The 13,479-nt window shown below is 34.6% G+C and overlaps 1 pseudogene across 1 annotated transcript; it reads right to left on the bottom strand.

Moving 5' to 3' along the window:
• Positions 1–11,909: 11,909 nt before the first annotated feature.
• On the bottom strand, positions 11,910–13,089 carry LOC148843225 (zinc finger protein 1 pseudogene; annotated as a pseudogene). The gene has a single exon (XR_016103026.1). The product of XR_016103026.1 is annotated as a zinc finger protein 1 pseudogene (transcript).
• Positions 13,090–13,479: the final 390 nt, after the last annotated feature.

Here is a 13,479-nt window from a genome sequence, read left to right on the forward strand (position 1 = left end):
AAATCGGATGGACCCCCCAACATTGCCTCCATGCATTGGCATTTGGTAACATCTCCTCATGACAAAGTATGAGAGATGTTCCCAATACACGTACGGGGGTGGACTCAGGGAGCGGTGGGGGCGTGGTATGTGAAGAGTCCATCGGAATTTAGGGGTGCAAATGGATCGGAGCATGATCCGATCTGATGTGAAGTCCAATCCTATTTTCTTGGATTTTTAAATTAAATCGCATCAGATCAGATCTGAATATCTGATTCCTCATTTGATTTGAATTCAAATCAATGTCTGTAAGATTCAATCAGATTTATTATTCATAATATCAGATCAAATTTGGATATACTCTGATTTGAATATATCGATCCATTTTTATCCCTCAAAGTTGACAATTAAGACTAACTAGATACAGTGTCAATATACAAATGGTGAGTGGTAATAGATGCTCTAAGAGTACTATGCTTATGCTACATTGAAATCCTAGAATTTTGACTTAAAATTGGCTCATGTATATACATGTGTGCTTGCATAATACATACAAACATACACTCGCATGTTTACATTCTTGCCCGAGGCCTTTCTCCTATCTTACTTGGTGAGAGATTATATACGGGACATCCCGTGTTCACGGTTTTACTATCTTTTCTTTCAAATCAAACATACCCTAATCTAAGGCCAGGTCTAAACGCGTAAGAGGAGGCGTGGAATGGATTATTATGGTGAGCCTGGGGTTCCAAACTAAATATTGATTAGCAACACATTAGAGCTCATTAGTCCATGTTGTAACGAGACTGGAAAATTTTTAACAAACATAAAATAATGCCCCATTTGAGAGGGTTTTTGCATTAATTAAATTAGTTGACTATGGTGGTGTTTGGTAATGTTAAATTGGTTTTTTAGTGTTCGACATGGTTTTTAAAAATGAACCGGTCAGGGTTACCGGTTCGAATAGTCTGATAGTTCGATCCGAACGGTCAGCCCGTTCTAACAAAAAAAATAAAAAAAATGAAAAACGGTCAAAACCGTTTGAATGGTTAACCAACCGGTTTAGCGATTTATTGACCAAAACCAACGGTTTTGAGGGAAAAAACGGAACCGGTCAAGTGACGGGTTCCCAATTTTTCCGGTCCGGTCCGGTCCGATTTTGAAAATAGTGGTGTTCAGTGGTCATTCGGTTGTACCTCTTAACAGAGCCATTGAACACCGAAAAACGATTTTTATATATTTAATTTTTTATTACCGTTATTATTTTCTTTTTATACATTTTTATTATATTTGTACAAATTTTACAATATCATTTTTATTCACTTTTATTTAAATAATAACTTGAGGGGTAAATTTATAAAATACAAATCACAACATTCAAATCACCGAACAACTCCACCATATTTGGATGCCTGTAAAAATAGGAAAGTAAATTCTCCACTGAATACTTTTAGATCTTTTTCAAAGTTTTTTTTTTTTTTAATTTAAAATTTTAGATTTTCCAAATGCTACCTAATCCACTTCGGAGAACTTGGCCTGAGGTAGCTTTTCGTGTTGGAAATTTGATTGTGTGAGTACCTTTCAAAAAGTAATTGATATTACATTATAAACAATAGTGGAACTTCTTACTGCGACAACGTCGGACCATTTCCCATTGTGATTACATATAAACAATGGGGACTAGACAAAAAGGGTAGGAGAAAGGGATTCAAATTTGAAGCGATGTGGACTAAACATGAAGATAGAAGTGCTTATTCAGCGAACCCAAAAGTGCTTTTTCAATGGAACAAGACAAACAAGACAAGGTTTGGTAATATTTTTACACAATTACAGAAGTTACGGGTTATGTCTCAGAATTGTTCTATTGGTGATTGCAATACAAAGATTTATCGTCTCAGAATTGTTCTATTCTTCACAACTTGTTATGTCTCCTACAATTAGAGAACATTCTATGGAAGATAATGAGGCACTAGGGTCCCTACAATAGAGGAGATACACGGGATGTTGCATTTCAAATTGGTGAGTTAAAGGCTCCCGAACCTGATGGTATGTCTGCATCATTTTTCCAAGATTATTGAACAAGATGTGGTTTCTTTTATTCAATCATTATTCTTTGGGTGACTAAGACTTATGGAGTTTGGGAAGAACATCCTCTTGCTTGTATTTGTAGTGATCTAATAGATTAAATTATATTTTACAGCAAAAAAAATGCTGGATTTTCTCATTGGGGAAATGGAATAAGCTTTGCTCCACCAGTAATGTATATATTCGGTTTGGTATGGAACTTGGTAAATACATGTATGGTATGATATTCGAGTTACTTATTTCTGTAATTTCTGAAGAGGCGGCATCAATAAAGTCATGCAAATAATAATCTATAACAAGGTTTTTAAAATTGGACCGGACAGGAAATCATTCTGGGTTCAGTTGTTGGGTCAAACGGTCCGATCGTCAGTCCAAATGAATGACCCAGTCTCATAAAAAAAAATAAATAAATAAATAACTAAAAACATAAAAAATGGTCAAAAACCATTCTCAACGGTTCAACTTCCCGGATCAGCGGTTTTAAGGTAAAATGGACCGATTCACAGTTTTTCCGATCTGACCGTCCAGTCCAGTCCGATTACCTTAAATTTCAAAGTTTGGCCAATTTTTATAATAATACAAGATTTGTATTTTATCTTTAGCGGAAATGTTTTTGAAGCATTTGAAGCAATTAAGCATTTGTAATAAACAAACCTTGAAAAACTTGTTTTTTCTACTTTCCAAATCTCTGCATGTAGTGAAGTTGTACAGTGGTTTGAATGTTGTGACCTTTCAGAAATATGTATTTTATAATTTTACCCCTCAGAATCGATCTAATTTGTTTAATTGGTGCTCCTGCATGAAGCTAGCATTATAATCGTTATTTACAAATACCTAATTTCAATAAAAAATAATTAAAATGATACAAATATAAGTTTCTTTGTGGTATTATATAAATAAAAGATGCATAATTAAAACATTTATGTTTATCCTATAAACCTTATATGATTATGATTACAAACAAAATCGGTAGACACTAATGTTTTGTTTTGTCTATTTTGCTTATATTCTGCAACAAGCTGACGTGGCAAATTCGTGCAACAGAAATGGCCATACAGAAGGAAATTCGGTGGTCAGAATTATTGATGATTTGCTGAACTGTCGAATGTTCCTACACCTTGATTGAATGCAACGAAAACATAAAATGTACTGTTCGATCTTCGATCAAGATCTGTCCCAAGTAGGTGTTTATTGGATATAAAGCAAGCTAGAGAATGGATAAAAAGTCCCCTGTTTGTTGGTCGCTTTCAGCTGTGAAACATAAACAAGTGAAGTTTCATCCTGAAATAATAGTGGTCATCTGATGACCACGCTCTCATTGAGCAGCTCATGAGCTCCCTAACGTGTGTTATACTCATTGGACCCAAAATGGACAAAGTATACAAGTGCCAATGAGCATAGCACACGTTAGGGCGCCCAAGGTTCTGTCAATGAGATTGAGTTATAGCTTTATAGGTACCACGTACCATGTATATATACCTTTTCAGTACCATGGCAGAATGTGTTTTCACTTAATTCAGTTGGTCCAAAATTTTCACTTTATTACGTGTTTTCACTTCATACACCCAATTTTTCATTGTTTGCTGAAATAAATTAATTTGTCATTTCTTTTGGGTCAAGCATTCCGGACGTACTGCATATATTCTCTACATCTATGCAAGAAGTTTCCTCTTTCCAGCTCCATTAATTAAGGGGGAATGACGGTTCAGTCCAGGATTAAAATTTTTAGGCTCAGAATACAGTTACGGTAGGTGGCAACTCAGAATTGATTTTAATTCACCAGTGGGTATATTAATGTATAGAGTGAGGGTATTTAACATTTTGAATATTTATAGATCTATAGTGGAATTCAGAAATCTGTATTATTGCATTGGACTTGCTCTACTTTTCTGTTAATTAAATTGTTCACATCTAATTCTTTAATTTTTTTTTTTTTTGGTAAACATCTAAAATTTTTAATTGGTTTAAAATTTGGAGTCCCTAAATCAGGAATTGTTCGGGCCATTGATGTCTATAATGTGTAATTTGTTGGGAATGATGGGTCTGGCCCATTTGTCTGCAGATGATGATTCTTAATAACACATCTTGGAGATTAGCATCTTTATGGCACATGACAGTTGAAACATTTAATTCTGCACTACTACTTACTTGTGAGTTCAGATCTCCTCTCCACGAGAACCCTGTTCACGTCTACCCACAACACACTACCCCGTGAATTGGGAACATCTCCCCCTGCATAATACTATGCAGAAGATGAGATGTTTTCCATGTTTTGGCTGTGATAAATATGAACAGGGTTCTCGTGGACAGGAGATCTGGACTCGCTACTTATACTTACTGATCTTAATTATACATTTTCTTGTCTTCTACCATTTGATGGATAATTGCACAATCAGAGTTAACTTAGACAATTCCTTGCCCATAGATTTTCATTTTGAATAAAATTTGCCAAAATTTTCATAATTAACTGTATTTTTTAAAGATTTAATAGACTTTCTCACCATATTAGTATCATGGTGAAACCCACAGTTTCTTGGCTGGAAGATCATTGGTTCGGCGAAGATAATACCGTCCCATAGCTCATATTATCATATGAAAGATTTTCAAATATGGATAGTTTGGCTTTGTTATGCTATTGGGTCTGAAGTGTGAACAAACATAGACCCATTCATACCTTGTGGTTTGTTAAAGTTGCAAATGGATTGGATGAATGGCATGCCTGTGTTTGTGAGATCGGATCGGATCTTTGATTTCGAATTTATGTTTGACTTTATTAAATTCAAACAGCGATGATGATCAAACAAGACCCTATTGAACTCAAAAGCTTAATAAGATGTTAGGTGAGGTCCTTGAACCTACTGGGCTAGATGCATGTTGGTTAATTTAGCTGTTTAACACTAAGAGGTGCTCGTAAAAGTGTATCTACTGGATCGGGTCTCCTCATGAATGGTTTAGGTTGACCACGCCATCCCTTTCTCATGGTCTGAACAGGAGGACTTCGATGGAACAGAAATTTGAAAAATGGACAACTTGTTTATTATAAAGTCTTCTTTTTTTTCTTCCATCAACCCCAGTACGGTGCTTATTTTTTTAACACTGAAAAAAGCAATGACAGATAGGAAGGAAACGAAGCTAGATCAGGTGATTACATCAAAATCCATTCTCACTATATTTAAATGTTGAAGAAGGTATTGATAGATCATATATGCGCTTTTAATATAAAAAGCTCATGCTTTTCTAACGGCTGAAGTGGCTGAACTAAATCACTTATTGCATTGTTCTTTCCACTTAATTTCCTGTCATTGAGGAGGTTCTTAGCTCATTAATGGCTGAATGGAATGTTGGGTCGGTCTTCGGTTCAGCCATTTCGGCCATTATCAAACAACCCCTAACCCCTAAATAGGTATAATTTCTAGTATTTTATATATATAGAGTTTCAGTAGTTGGAATAGTTCAATTTATGTATTTTCTTGAAACAAGTTTAATTTTTTTTCTCAATTTTATTACTATTATCAGTTTTTTTTTTTTTGTTCCCTCTTGCATATTTGAATTTTTGTGGTATTAATGTAATTAAATGAAAGAGTGCATCCACATGCATTTCTTACGTGGATGCCACGCCATTCGATTAATACAAATCTAAAATAATATAATGTTCAAATAGTAATTATTTTAACATGTGACAAGAAGGAAAAATGATGTTGTAATTTACAAGCTATTACAGGTGTCCAAGTTTTCCATTGAAGTTTATCCTGTGATGTCCTTTGAAGAGGTTGAAAGTCATCAGGACTTGGTCCTACTGAGAAATTAAGCTCAACCAGGGCTATCCTTTACTTAGAATTAAGTGGCCTATCAGAAACTTCTGTTTGGGGTTTAGACTGATCTATTTATTCAGGGGAGCAAAGTTTTAAATTCCTAATAACAAACAAACAATCAAACAAAGATAACAGATTTTTATCTTAGGATCCATTTGGGAGGATTAAGTTTTTAATCTATTCAAAGAGGTTGAAGCAGACAGCCCTTCAAAATTTGATTCTGATTAAAAATTTTGACATTTGATGGATATTCAAAATCAATGTTTAATTCGAATTTGATTAAATTAATATTTGAATGTTTGATTTGATTTCATACGAATTCAGCCAATTAATTTTTTAGGTAATTAATAAATATATAAAATAAATAACTTATTCATATAATTTAATTATTATACATATAAATTATAAAATAGTTAAATACTCTATATAATATATATAAGAATTAAATAGTAAGTCGAATTTGAATATCTATTGAATCAAATCAAATCATACATGAATTCGACTGATTATGATATTCAAATTATTCGGATTCGATTCGATTATGCCAAATTTCAAATTTGAAGTCGAATTATCAATACTGTTGATATCCCACCTCAGAAAATCCAAGGCTGCTGCACTTTTGCCCTCGCGAATTGGCACTTATTTTGTTCTGATGTTTTAACGTTTTGCACGTTGGGCAGGCCTGAGTTTAACATATTAGCATTTATTAAATTCAAAGGGACCCAACTCAAGGTCCGGGCCCAATGCGGTGGAAATTCTTTCAATAAAAGTAAGTAGATTCGTAGTTTCGTACCCCTTACAGTTTGACCTGGCAATTGGGTTGGGTTGGGTCAACATATTTTGGGTTAGGGTTGACCTATGGGTCAATTCGGGTTATTTAAAAAAATAATTGAAATTAAAAAAAAAAGAAAATTTACATAAAAAATGTCAAAATTAAAAGAATTAATCTTAAAATTCCAAATATAAAATAAAAAATTTGAAAATTTAACAATTTAAAGAATAAATAATAAAGATTAAATAGAAAAAATTAATGAGTAAATAATAAAGACTAAATATAAAAAATTAAAGAGTGAAAATTTCTAACAATGTATAATTAGACTTGACAATCAGGTCAGCAGGTTGACCCATGACCCAACCCAACCCAACCCAACCCAGTTAATTTTAGATTGGGTCATTTTCACATTCGGGTAACTAAATATGAGACCCTAACCCTGTTTTTTTGGGTTCGGTTGGGTTGGGTTCGCGGGTTGGATCAACTTTTTGCCAGGTCTACATATAGTAGCATAAATGAAATAACTGATGTTATTTTCTCCATTTTTAGTCTTAAATTTTTTATAGTAAGCTTTTTTTTTTTTTTTCGGTTTTGTTTTTCTTTCCGTAAAATACATAGACTGTTCATCAGTTATATCAGAAGACTCCGAACCACTGATATATATATTTTTTTAATTTTTTCTCAGCCCTAAGTATAGATTGTTGGCTTGTGATTGGTTGTTACAACAGAAGCCTATTACCATAGTTTTGCAATCGGGTTTTCCCAACTCTAGCTCCTCTCATCTCAGATTATTTGAGAAATGGGATATGCTCCTCACAAAGGCACGCCTCACCCTGACCTCATAGCCACATCCCACCCTGGTTTAGGAACATCTACCCATGAATGATAAATACAAAGGAAATTGTTTAAAATTCATCATGAATTTTCAATTTTTTCCTTAAACTCACCACAACTTTTCAGAATGTCTAAAACTCACTATGTCATTAAGTTGTTATTTTCAAAAACTCACCTTCTGTTAGTGCACCATTAATGCTTCTTAACAGAGGTGACCATGTCAGCATAAATAACAATTTTCATAACCAAATTACCTTTGAATGGAGAGTTAGAGGAAAGTTGGTCTTTTTTAGTTTTCAATTTTCTTGTTTTTTTTTTTATTTTTAGTGTTTTGTTATAATTTCTTTTTTTTAGTTTTTTTATTTTCCACAATTTAAAATTTTCCTGTATTTTTGTTATTTATTTGTAATTTCTGTGTTTTTCTATATTTTTTTTTGTGTTTTTTCTACAATTTTTATTTTTTATTTTGTTTTTCAATTTCTATAGTTTCTATAATTTGAAAATATATTTTTAATTTTGTTTGCAATTTCTATAATTTTTTATATTTTTTGTAGTTTCTATTTTTTTATGTATTTTATATATGAAAATATTTTTTGAACTTTTTCCTTTTTTTTCATGTCTAAGACTCTAAATGTTAAGAAGGTAATATATTAATACCCGCTAATTTATTTTGTATATATTTTATGTTTTTCTATAAAGATTAAAATGGTAATATATTAACACCCACTAATCTGTTTAACATTAAGTTAGTGATATGGTAAGTTTTATACATTTTGAAAAGTTACAACGAGTTTAAGAAAAATGATAAAAATTCATGATGAATTTTGGGCAATTTCCCTAAATATATGGCAAGATATAGAAAAATAAATACAAAGTTGTTGAAAAATAATGGCGTAAATGGGAAACTTGAAATAAATAACTAAATAGATGTTGAAAGTCAATTTGTTTCTGGTGGAGAAGGCATGTAGGTGAATTTGGGGAAAAAGATTGTCATTGTTGATGAATTGAAGTCCATACTCTATCTAACTTCTCCGTATTCTCTTTCTCCAATTACTTTTCCTTCCATGTATTATAATGCTTGTCGGCTTGGCTTTTTTAATTTCATAAAATACAGAAAGGTCCTAATCCCAAGTCCCAACTCATATTCAATCCATTTATCAATTTATTTTGTACAATATCTACCCCAGTAATTAAGTATGTTGTCTGATACTCTTAGAAGTGGATTTCTTTGTCAATTATTGAGTCCTGTCCATTTGGGCTTCCTGATCACAGTTTCAGCTTTATGGAAGACAGCCAAATTTGCCACGTGGCTCTCACCCATAGGTTCAAGATTCTCAAAGATAGACAATCCAAGGGTTGACTTAACATCTAGGACAATCATGATGATCAAATCATGGGCCATGTATAGAGACTATGGGCTTGACCCAAGTCACTTGTCTTTATTCACATGCACTTGAGGTATCCAATCCATTGTGACTTCAACAAGATCCTCTAAGCTACCCTACAAATTCTACAGGAAGATATACCATCAAAGTGTCTTCTATAATTGTTAACTAACGTTTTAAATGAGTAAATTTCAGATAGCCACCCTATACTTCGGGTGCTAACACTTGGCCCCCTGAATTTTGTTTCTTAACAAACACCTATTGAAATTTCAAATCCGAATTTGATTCGAGTCCTATATTTCAGATTTCAGATTTGATTTAGATTTAATCCGAAGACTCCACTCTATTGTTATTAAAATAAAGAAAAAATAATTATTTTTAACATATAAATATATAAAAATATATATAAATGTAGAATATTTTGTATAATATCTATGTATATACATTGTTATATTACATATAATTAGATTCAGATATTTATCGGATCAGATGCGGTCAGATCCACATTGATCCTATCATGGTTTTCAAAACTGGAACGGTTGAACAGTAAAATTGGGTATGTCAGAACCGTTATTACACAAAAAACCGTTGATTTGGTCAGTAAACCGCTGACCCAGGCGGTCGAACTGTTCAACGGTTTGGCCACTTTTTTTAAAATTTTTTTTTTTATCTTTTTGTCAGAATGGACCGACCCGGGAACCGGACTCCTGACCGATCCATTGTTTGGTTCGATTTTAAAAACCTTAGATCCTATTACCAAACAGATGCAGGTTCTAACATCTAAATGTAAATAACTATTGAATCGGGTATTGGATTTTTTGTCTGTTGACATCTCCAATTCTATGGGCTGTTAGCAACAAATATCAAAATGATGAAGGTAACCAACCATTCTCAAGATGAACTTTTATTCAAAAGAATTTGAAAGAAATTAACCAACTTGAGTTAGGATTTTAGAAAAACTAAGTTAAATGAACAAAATGGTCTCATAAAATAACACAAGTATACTTTGGGCTTTTAAAAGTATTTAAAATGAATATTTCTTAAAATTAATTGACAAATTGCTAACGGAACCAAATTCAGGGAGATAAGTATCACTAGCGTAAATACAGGGAGGTTGTCTATAATTTAAATTTATAAGAAGGGGGAGATCGTAATAACTTAATACTTTAATAGTTGAATAGTTTGGAAGATTCAACCGAATCCATCTTAATAGATTTAGTGACTTTGAATAAAAGTGACACACCACACACTTTATTAAAGAAGACAAATGTAATCTCCAATTTCATTACTTGCTGAGATTAAAAAAAAAAAAAATTCACAAGCAGCCTTGCCTCTTGTTTGAAAGAAATAGTTAGAGAAAACGATTGCTTTTATAACAAAAAAACACATGAAGACAACCAACTATTTTATTATATTTTATTAATTAAGGAAGGAGAAGACAAACCCAACACCTCCTTTTCTTTTTTTTTTTCTCCTAAACCTAGCAAAAGTGACATCTCCTTGTTTTCTTTGTCATCTTCCTCTCAATCTCAACTTCCTTGTTCAATAATTATTAATGAAGAGAGAAATCAAAGGTTTCCCTTTCTTAATGTGAGATGTCTTTGTCTCAAACTTAAAGCTTCCTTCTCAGAGAGGGATAGAGATAAAAAAAAAAGAAAAGAAAAATTCAGGGTTTCTAAAATCATCAACTGGCTGATTTGGAAAAATAAAAGATAAAAAAGTGAACTTATACGGTATAATAATCAGCATGATGGGTGGTTGCAATGTGCAAAACCAAGTGGATCAAGTGGATGGGGACCCTCCATTTGGTGGTTCCCATCTAAGATATCTCCTAGTTTCAAAAATCTAAATGATCTAGATATTTTTCCATGTAGACGTGACAAAATGATGTGATAGGTCATCATGTACCCCGCTTTCCATGTCTTGTACCTACTCAATGGTCCACATCCATCCAGTCTGTATAATAGAAGCCTGATTTACTTATTTGGCAATTTAGTGGGCCAAATTTGCCCATTGACTGGACAATCCTAGCCATCCAACTGAAGCGATGCCCATGGATGTCCAGTCAGAGTGATCCAAAAACTGGGTCCTTGATCGGACAGTCCAGATGGCTACCTTTTATTCTATGCGTGGGGTAGGGACATCATGTCAACTCTTACGTTTAAGACCAAGTGGTGATATAGGATATTAGGATAGGCCGATGTTGATGATGATGATGAATTGATGATGCTGATCATAGGCATCTAAACAGTACAAATTGGTGCCTCGGGATCTAAAGATACCCAGGACCAGTCCTAAGGCTCTATTTGTTTGCAATGCATTTTTATTTGCACTAGCAAACGACAAAAGCACAAATTCTGGTGTACTTTTGGTTTGGGTTTCACTTCTAGAATGCAAACAAATAAAATCAGGCAAAAGCTAAAACAAAAGCACTCACATACTTTTGCAAGTTTTGCACCGGTGTAAATGAAGCTGCACTGCAAACAGACGAGACTGGACTAGTATCACCTTTGTAATACTGTAACAGATGGACTTTCCTCTTCTCTTTATCTGTTCTGTTGAGAATTAATGTGATATTATTTAGATAATTAAAAGGGTAAATTATGCATTAATGGAAGTCATAAAAACAGAAAGTTTTGAGAATAGAGTCCTGTCTAACGCATGCAGCTGACTCTTAAAAAGAAAACTTTCTACAAGAACTGGGCATGAATGAGACGTCAATGTGATTTTATTGTGATTTATGAAGCTAATAAGTTTCCCTTAATGTAGAGACAATTCTTAAATCTCCACTAAATTTGGTTCCAAATTCTCCAAATACAGAGAAACTGAGACTAACCCAGTTTCACATGGACAGAAATATCTCATTCTCACTTAGCTACATCACTGTAGCAAAGTTATTTCAATTAAGTTCTATGTTCTACACAATATCTTTCTGACACTCACACAGATACACAGACAGCCAAAAAAGAGAAAAAAGGAAATACACAGAAAAACCATCTACCTATCTATCTATAATTGGAAGACTTCCCCAAGATTCAAAAATGGGAAAAAACGAAATCCTAGAGTCTTTCATTATTAAAATGTACACGATATTCTTACTAAAAATAGCAAAATCAAACACAGAAGTATCAACAATAAGAAACAATTAAGAAAAAAAAGAGAGAAGAAAAAACTGCTTAGAGCTTGAGGGACAAGTCAAGCTTCTGCAACTCTTCTTGATTACTCTTGCAACGACCACTACCCGGCCACCAACAACCACCAATTGCCCCATCGGAGGGAGAATTTAAGCTCCGGCTGGTATCAAAACGAGCGGCGCCACCTTTTGGGGACGACCCGGCAGGCAGTCCCACATGATAATAGTCCTCCATTGCTAGCTTCCCAATTGCCGGTTGCTGATTGATGGGCGGCCTCGACCACCCATGATGGCTGTAGAGATGAGCTGAGCCGGAGGATGGTTGGAGAGATGACTTATGGATCATAGAGTGCACCTGAATTCCAAGCGACCTATTGAGAGAACCATGGAGAGGCAGAGAGGCCAAGCTCGAGAAGCGGTGGAAGGGTGTCTGGGAATGGCCGAAGGCCGCTGCAGCCACTCCCATCCGGTGTCCTCGTTTGGCAAGAGTTCGCTCTCGCTTGTGAGCGTTCTGGTGGCCACCGAGTGCTTGAGAGCTATAAAATTTCCTCTGGCAGTAGTTGCAGGAGAAGACTCGGGGCTCGGCGTCGGTGCGCTGAGGAATTCCCGGCGAAGTCTCCGGTGCACCCACGTTCAAACAATCGATAAGATTGAGTTCAGACTTGGACCCATGACTCGAATCCTTATGAGAGAGGCTAAGATCCAACAAGAGATCAAGGCTAGTCTCCTCTCGCAGGTTATCTTCTCCTTCTGAGTGGTGCTGCCTCTCCTCTTTCTGCTTCTTATTATCTGAGCCATCTATACTTAGTTGAGCCTCTGATACTGAAATGATGCTTGAGCTCTCAGAGAGGCATGGCTCTGCTTTGTGTGGCTCCATGGGATGAGGAGATGATGTGAGACTCTTCTTCCCCTCGGTGGTTATAAAATTGGGTGGTTTGATAGGAGGATGATAAAAACAAATACTTAGTGACAAGGAATTTAATGATATCTGCTATGTATGGAAATGATGTTCAGTTGTACAGTTACAACAAGGTCTTATAATGGTAAAACCTAGAGAGGGTCTGGTTTAGAATTTGGAAACTTGTATGCAGAAAGGACAAAGAAAGGTGAACCAGACCCCTTCCTCTTTTCTACTTTATCCTATTATCTTATCTAACTTATACAAGTATATCTCCATCAAAAGAAATGGACCAAGTCCCCCCCTCTCTGTCTGGCTTCTCACAAAGCTCTCTAAAGTGGTAGCTGTGTATATTCCACAGTATTACTATTTTTGTTTCCAAGATTTCTTGTTATTGAGATCTCCAAAATAAAGTTTTCCTTTTAGGGTGTTTGGTTGCTTGGATTATTGGGGTGTTCCAAGAACGTACTTTAGCCTAGAAAAGTGTCAATGAGCCGAGCCTGGAGGTCCCTATTAATTGCTAGCAGGGGCAGGCTCTTAGGTTGTGTTTGGTCTCAAGGAAAAGGTAGGGAAACCTATAC

The sequence above is a fragment of the Nelumbo lutea genome, chromosome 8 (assembly GCF_056320005.1).
Source record: "Nelumbo lutea isolate HS-2025 chromosome 8, American lotus-T2T, whole genome shotgun sequence".
NCBI lineage: Eukaryota > Viridiplantae > Streptophyta > Magnoliopsida > Proteales > Nelumbonaceae > Nelumbo > Nelumbo lutea.